The sequence below is a fragment of the Nannospalax galili genome, unplaced genomic scaffold (genome assembly GCF_000622305.1).
Source record: "Nannospalax galili isolate Female #2095 unplaced genomic scaffold, S.galili_v1.0 scaffold238, whole genome shotgun sequence".
In the NCBI taxonomy this organism is placed as follows: Eukaryota; Metazoa; Chordata; class Mammalia; order Rodentia; family Spalacidae; genus Nannospalax; species Nannospalax galili.
The window spans coordinates 269709-277984 of record NW_008341888.1 but is presented as its reverse complement, the minus strand read 5'-3'; positions in this window follow the sequence as shown (position 1 = coordinate 277984).

Sequence of the window (8276 nt, the reverse complement as noted above, 5' to 3'; positions counted from 1 at the left end):
TGAGTGGAATTTCTTCAGAGAAACAACTGCAATTATTCTAAGCAGATTCAAGAGTTGATGTTAAGTAGACCTTCTGAGAATAGAGAGGCTGGAAGTTGAGTTGAATTATTCAGTGAATTATTTATCAATCATCCTTACATCATAAGACTTAGTTACAATCTTCAACAATGAGGTTAAGTAGAGCTTTCTTCTTGTTGAACATATCACTATACTAAGATTTTGACATAATCAAACTTCACTGGGACAGGAGATCTTGAATTCTGGATCCTCTCAGATAGTATATGGTTCTTCCCCCTTGAATTTCATTTTTATCTTTTATAATTAAATCATAATCATAAACATAACCCTCTTATGGGTTTTGTGAGTCAGTGGATTATCTAGTTTGGGGGAAGGTGTAATGGTTAATATTGATTGCCAATTTGACAGGATCCATAAACACCAAGGTAACAAACCTCACATGCCTCGAAGGCATGCTTGTGAGGGATCATCTAGATTGTGTTAGCATCTTGGAATGTCTATGAGTGATTGTCCAGACAAGGTCAACTGAAGTAGGAAGAACCACCCTAACTATATGTGGCATTCTTCGATGGGCTAGTGTCCTGGAACTGAACTTAAAGGAGAAAAGGAACGGAGCATCAATATTCACCATTTTCTGTTTCCTGCTGTAGATCCTATGCGACCAACAGGCTTCCATTCCTGCCATCATGCCTTCCTCACCATGGTGGAATATATTTTTTCTAACCGTAAATCACAAGAAGCCCTTCCGCCCTTCTTTAAATTCTTGTAATTGTCAGCAGCAAGAGAAAAGTAGTTCAAAGTTGTTGTGGGAAACCCTGAAATTATGGTTACCAATGAAGAGGCTCACATGGATTGTGCACATTTGAAACTTAGAGCTACATCCAAAATGGTGACACATTTTTAAAAGAGCTGTGATTATAATATCTGAATTAATTATTGGTAGTTTGCATCCAAATTCAGTTGAATTGTGGTCTCACCTAGTTGGTATCAAATAGTGGATATCAAAACAGTGGGGACCACCTCAATACCAATACATTTTTGCTTTCTGTCAAATAGGATATCAGAATAGAGCGCATGTCTCTGGTCTCTGTTAAGCTGAAAAAAATCTTCTGATTAATGAATTCTATCTTAGATAAATTTTCCTATAACATAAGGAGCAAAAATTTAAAAGTCAACCTATCTGAGTATGGTTTCATTAAAGTACCCATCTAAGCCAACATGTATTCTGGCTAGGAAGAGCATCATGATTTGTGTACCACTATAAAACAGAAATCCAACCAGAAGGTAAGATTGGGCTTTCCCAAAACTATTGCCCAGGAGAGAAATTCACAAATTTCTTACCATAACAAGTTTCTTATTGTTCTAATGGGACCTAGCTTTCTGATGCTAAAAACCACTAAAAATCTCTATAAATGCTGCACATACAGTAGAGATCCAGGGACATTTTATTTTTTTTCTTTACCAAAGGTAATTCTAACCTCTCTTTTATGATTGGGTATAAAATACTCCATAGTAGTTTTATTTCTTTGTTTATAAACAACCATTTCTTTCAGAGTTTGGGGCCAAAATCAGGCATGGTCATGGTATCAAAAGTCTTACCACCATACCTGCCCGCTGCACAGTTCACACTCTGAGTTGAAAGAGAGAATCATTTTCTAACAAATAATTTCATGATGAAGTTTAGTCCAAACCAGATTAGTGAACAATAAGATAAAATAGTTCACATTTAAAGAGAGGATTTGAAAGCAAATATGGTCAGTATAGGAGCATAAGGCTCTTAAATTCTCTTGTATGTTGACTAGCCAGCTCACAGCTCGTGCCCTGGTTATATTTCAGAATTTCAGTTGAGGGACTTTGGAAATGATGATGTAGATTCATTTGGCGTGACTGTCATTAAATGGTGGGCAAAAATATGCCTTTAAGAAGTTGAGGAGCCATCAAGATCATTATAAATGTTACAGGAGAAAAGACATCTGAAAAACGTATTTAGGACTGCTTAAGCACTTTGGGAAATTATTTAGAAAAAAGTAGGAGAGGCATAAGTTTTATAAAACAATATATTTAATATAAATCAATGTATGAGTTTGTGTTTCTCTGTTTTGAAAAATAAAAATAAGCAGTAAGCTAGGTATTTAAGATCAACTACACTCTGCTCAATGTTCAACACTATCTAAACTATGGAAAAAAAAACCTTGTCAGTTGTCAGTTGTTTTAATAGCGACATCACTGAATTAGGCAAATATCAAATAAGTATCATGTAACATATTTTGCTCTAGTTTCTATGAATGTAATGATAACTAATAAGTGGACTTAATAAGGTGATCTTTTTTTTTAATCATTGATTTTCTTCTCATTCCAGTCTAATCTAGCTTTTCTGATAGTATACAGGAGGTTTATTATCCTCAGTTGTTTTAATAGCGACATCACTGAATTAGGCAAATATCAAATAAGTATCATGTAACATATTTTGCTCTAGTTTCTATGAATGTAATGATAACTAATAAGTGGACTTAATAAGGTGATCTTTTTTTTTAATCATTGATTTTCTTCTCATTCCAGTCTAATCTAGCTTTTCTGATAGTATACAGGAGGTTTATTATCCACACAACCTTAAACAAATATTCTTGGGCAACAATGAGTGGTAAATGCTAGCTATGAATTTTCAAGTTAAAATATTTTGTTTAATGCCAGGCATGGTGGTGCATGCCTTTAATCCCACCACTTGGGAGGCAGAGACAGGGGGATGTTTATGAGATCAAGGCCATCTGGTCTACATAGAGATTTCCAGGCTCCCTGGGGCTATGAGAGACCCAGTCAAACAAAACAAAACAAAACAAACAAGCAAACAACATCAGGCTGTGGATCTACTTCTCAGCATTGTAGAAACATCAAGCTGTACGTCTAATTCTCAGCACTGTATAGACTGGATGTGGTGGTGCAGGCAGGCCTAGAATCCCAGGACTGTGGAGGTACAGGCAGGAGAATCAGGATTTTAAGGTCATCCTCAGGAACATAATGATTTTGAGACCAGCCTCAGATACATGAGACCCTATCTTAAAAAAATATATCCTTTTAAAACTGTCATTTATAGTTTGTGTATATTTGATATAATTCTTTTGAATAAGGACAAATATATTTCCCTTTTCAAACTGTTATCATAACTACCAGCTTTATTATTTCACTCTAGAAATCCCTTTGGGTCATCACATTTATAATCAGAAATGTTGCTAAAGATCTTTTCTAACCATGATGTTTGGGCACCAAGATATTCCTGTCTTCTATGGTTTCACTGTTGGGAAAATTACTGAACTATTGCAGTTAGTAAAGGAGCAGTTTAGAGTTGGACAGTGTAGCCAAAGCTCCTGAGGCAGGTGTTTCAGAAGTTAGGACTTTCTGTCATGATTGGCGCCTTATAATGCAATATGTAACTATCACTAATAGTTGAGATGTGGGCACAAGAAATGACTTTCTGAACATGACCCCAATAGCACAAACATTAAGACCAATTAATAAACTGAATCTCATGAAACTATAAAGTTTCTGTATGACAAAAGACACCATCATTCATGTGAAGTGGCCACCCAAAGAATGGGAAAAAGTCTGCCAGTTGTTCATCTGAGAGAGGGTTAGTATCTAGAATACACAAAGAACTAAAAGAATACTAAACATCAAAATACCCAAACAACTCAATTAAAAATTGGGGCAAAGAACTAAAGAGAGAGTTCTCAATAAATGAATGCAAATTGATGACAATTGGGGAGAGGTTCTAAATATGATTAAGATATACTGTGTGAAATGCACAAAATTCAAAAAATATACACTAAAAATGTTCAAAATAAGGGAATTACAATTTCAAACCACTTCGGGATTTCATATTACCACAGTCAGAATGGCTAAAATACAAAAATCAAATAGTGACAAATGCTGGTGAGGACACAGGGAAAGCTGAGCACTTATTCACTGCTGGTGAGGTGCAAACTGTTTCATCCCATATGTAAATCAGTGTTTTGGTTCCTTAAAAAGCTAAAATAGATCTACCGCAAGATTCAGCTATCCTACTCTTGGTCATGTATGTACCTAAAGGATTCTACATTCTACTTCAGAGATACCTGTTCATCAGTGTTCGTTGTTTCTTTATTCACAATAGTCAGTACATGAAAACAACCTAGATACCAATCAACTTGCAAATGTGTAATGAAAATATGGTACATTTAAGAAGTAGAATATAATTCAGTGTTAAAGAAAAATGGCTAATAATAGAATGGGAGAGGAAAATGGGGAGATGATGGAATAGAAGTCTGAAGATGCAGTATGTGAGTAGAGCCTTGATGAATGAGGTAAAGATTGCCAAGTGGAGGGCAATAGGGAAACTACTGTAGACATGAGGCATACAATATAATAAAATAATAGTATAACTAAAATACAGCACAGAAAAGAGAGATGTTAATGTAATAGACTCCACATCAGAGACAGATGATAAATTCAGTATGCCTAAGGAGAAGAATTTAATACAGTCATTCTTTACTATGAAATGGGCAGCTCATCGAGAAGTGCCTCATGGTGTTCTCCACTTATATATCCTTAGCCCCTCCCCCACATGCAGCTAAGGTGAGTGACTGGGTGGGAAGGGTAACTGACTTCTGCACTGACTCCTTGACGAGCATGGGAAGGAAGTGTGAGTAGAGCTTGCTGGCATAGTGTTCTGAGGACAGTTCCCATTAACACTCCACCCCTTCCTCTGGCTCTTACATTCTTCCTGCCAACCTCCTTGTGAGACTGTTGGGAAGTCACAGGATCAATATTTGAGTGTGGACTTTCCAGCACAGCCATAAATGAGGGGGTACCCACTCTTCTGTAAATAAATCCTCACCCTATGCTCTGTTAGGAAGCCCAATAAACTCATTAGGATTTAAAAAACAAAGAACAGAGCTAATGGAAAACTTATTTCACCAAAGTTGACTCCGTGTTGGCAAATCTTTTGGTCTTTGATTTCTTATTCCTATTCCCACCCCCTTAAATTTCATTGTATGTATTTTTATGTAACCTGCTTCAAGTTATTTCTGGAAAAGTCTTAAAAATTGTCTCTCTTTGGAATAATAAAAAAATTAAAAAGAAATTGGCAGCATGTAAGAAAATCATAGGGGAGAATGCAGAACCCTACAATTCAAAGGGCTGCAGACAGGAGTTACTGGGATTCCAAAAGAATCATGTAAAGAAGGGTTCTTTAATGTGCCATGATAATGTGCACAAATAATCAGATAAAAATGAGATGTGCTAGAGCTGGGTCATGCCAATATTTTAGCTGAGGAAATATTGGCAACTATTGCTAGGTGAGGGAGAGTTGAAATTTTTTAAGGTAGTGACTCTAGATAGACTGACTAGACTCCAGTGGATGAACCTGCACTGAGCAATATTTGGGTACAAAAACTTGACTTAATATGCCTTAACATATATGACAGAATGCATGAAATCCAGTGGGTAGGGGTATGGGGGTTGTGGATGGTGGGGGCAGGGGTGGGAGGTGGGGTCTAATTATGAGATATATTGTAAGAAATGCACAAAAATTCAATTAAAATATACATTAAGTATAAAAAAGAGGGTCTGGTGAGATGGCTCGGTGGTTAAGAGCACTGACTGCTCTTGCAGAGGACCCTGATTAGACTCCCAGGACCCATATGGCATCTAATAACTGTCTGTATCTCCAGTGCCAAGGTATCCAACACCCACTTCTGAACTCTGCTGGTACTGCACAACTCGGGAGCACTTATAAACATGTAAACAATACACACATACATGTAAAATAAAAATAATAAAAAACAGAAACAAAGAATAAAAAGAACAAATTAAAATGTGAGGGGATATGTCCTGATACACAAGCTGACTGGTTTTTACCCCTTTTGATGCCAGTAGAAGAATACAAGAATCATATTCCATAAGTAATGTTTAAGGGCAACATGTAGCTCCTCTATTTACAGAAGCTTTTAACTGACCCGGAGGACTCCCTTGCCCATTAGCATATTAAAGGTCCAAGCATCATTCTCAGTGTTAAGGTTTCTTTTAGCTGCTTCTTTACAGTTGTCATAATAGCACAATCGCCACAGGAGATAATCTCCACCTGAAAGAAGCGCTTTAGCAAGCGTGTGCCAGTCTGAGGGAGTTAACCATTGCTCTGCCAGTCCCTCTAAGAGAGTGATGGTGTAGGGAGCAGTGGGGCCATACTGGGCGACAGAAGTCTTCAGCTCTTTCATTTCTGAGAGTTTAAAGGGGCGATGTTGTCTTGTGGGCTCATCATCATCTCTTGGCGTGGTTTCAAAGACCGGGAAAACAGAGCGCTGCAGGGCAGGGGAAACAGCACCCCGCAGGGAATGTTTACTTTTAACTGATAGGTCTTGAAGACCCGCAAGCAGCTCTTGCTTGTGTCGTTCTAGGGCTAGCTGCTCTTTTAACAAAGCCACTTCATTTCTTAATTGGGTGACAAGGGGAGAAGTGGGGAATGCCTCGAGGGCAGGTAAAACTGTTGGGAGAGGGTAAGGAGGAGCTGGAGAGTGCGCCTCCGATGGAGCCGTAGGCACAGTACCAGACTGAGGTGTATCAGTGTAATGTTTAAGGGCAACATGTAGCTCCTCTATTTACAGAAGCTTATACATATATGCACTCTAAAATTAAATAAAACCCTAGTAATGAGAAAAAATGCTTTATTATTTTTATTTTATTTGTATGACTGTATTGCCTGAATGAACAAAAGTGCACCCATGTCTTGTCACACCCACAGAGGTAAGAAGAGGGTGTTTGATCCCCTGAAACTGGAATTATGACTGTTTGTTAGCCACCATATTGATGCTAGGAACTGAACTCGGTCCTCTGCCAGAGTAGCCAGTGCTGTTAACCACTGAGCCACATCTCCAGGCCCCCAGCTTCATTACTGAGAGTCAATTTTTAGGATCTCTTAAAGATTCATGTTTAATAACATTGCGTTGGTTGCTTGAATTCTGTCATGATATGTAGCAAGTGTTACTAATCTGGGACTTTTCTTTTCTTTGGACCAATCATGTAACTTATTTTGGTTACTGAGACATTAACAGACATGATGTACAGTCTTGAAAACACTTTGATGGCTCAACTTGTTTTCTTGAGTTTCTGTGATTCATACTCTGGCTATCTTCATTTGTTGATCTAAGGGTGATAGGCAAACATGAAGTTGAATTTCCTTTGATGATATTTCATACATTTTCAGTGAACAAAATCCTGCCCTAACCACTGTCAAACTAAAACAACCAAACTGTAGCTATTATGTAACTACACAAGCCATGATAGATGTTTGAGATTTTAAATCACATGTTTATTATATGGCAATGGATAATTGATTAGAAAATGGCTGAGGGAAGATATATTCTTATATCACATTCGCATTTTCTACTCCACAAATAATTTATAGATGTCATAATTTCTGGTTATTCCTACAAAGCTCATCCTATATTCATTTAAGAAAATGCACTCAGGACTGGAGAGATGACCCAGTAGTTAAGAGCACAAAATAGAATCTGTACTCATGTGAAAATGAAGACTGAAGTCTGCTTGTGAACATTTCACATAGCCCAAAGCAAGGCAGTTTGAAGAGCACAGGCAAACACTGAATGACCAATGGCATTAGCATCTGACATCAGGAATTTGGTTAACTACAGATATTATGTTTTGCTGAGTTTTACATATAGAATTTTGGGACTAGCAAGGGCAAATTATTGAAGATGTTAGAAAAGAGATTTAGGGATATTTATAGTCTTTCCTCACAGTCCCCCATGTGGTACTTAACACTCCCATTAAACACACTTATACACTATAAGTTTTATCTGGAAAGTCAGTTATATTGATCCTGGCCACTCATCTATAATGCTTGGGGAAGACTTGGTCCATTCCTGGCAGTTAGGAGGCATACAAACAAAAGAATGAGGGGTGTGTGATTCAGAACAGTTACCACTGAAAAGGAAATTATTTGTTTTGGGCAGGTCACCTTGAGCCTTACTAAGCTAATAAGCAGGGTTTAAGTGGAATGCTTAAGAAAGGGCATGAATTCCCCCTTGCTGTGAGGAAAAAGAAACATGAACTTTGTGATAAAGCTAAGAAAAAAAATCACTGACCTTCTAAAGAGTATTTGCATTTTAAGAGTCTCAAGGAGAGGTTAAAGCTCGGCACACATTTATAAGTAACTAGTGGTGGCATTTTAAGAAACAGTAAGAAAAATAGGATGGCTAAAAAATAAT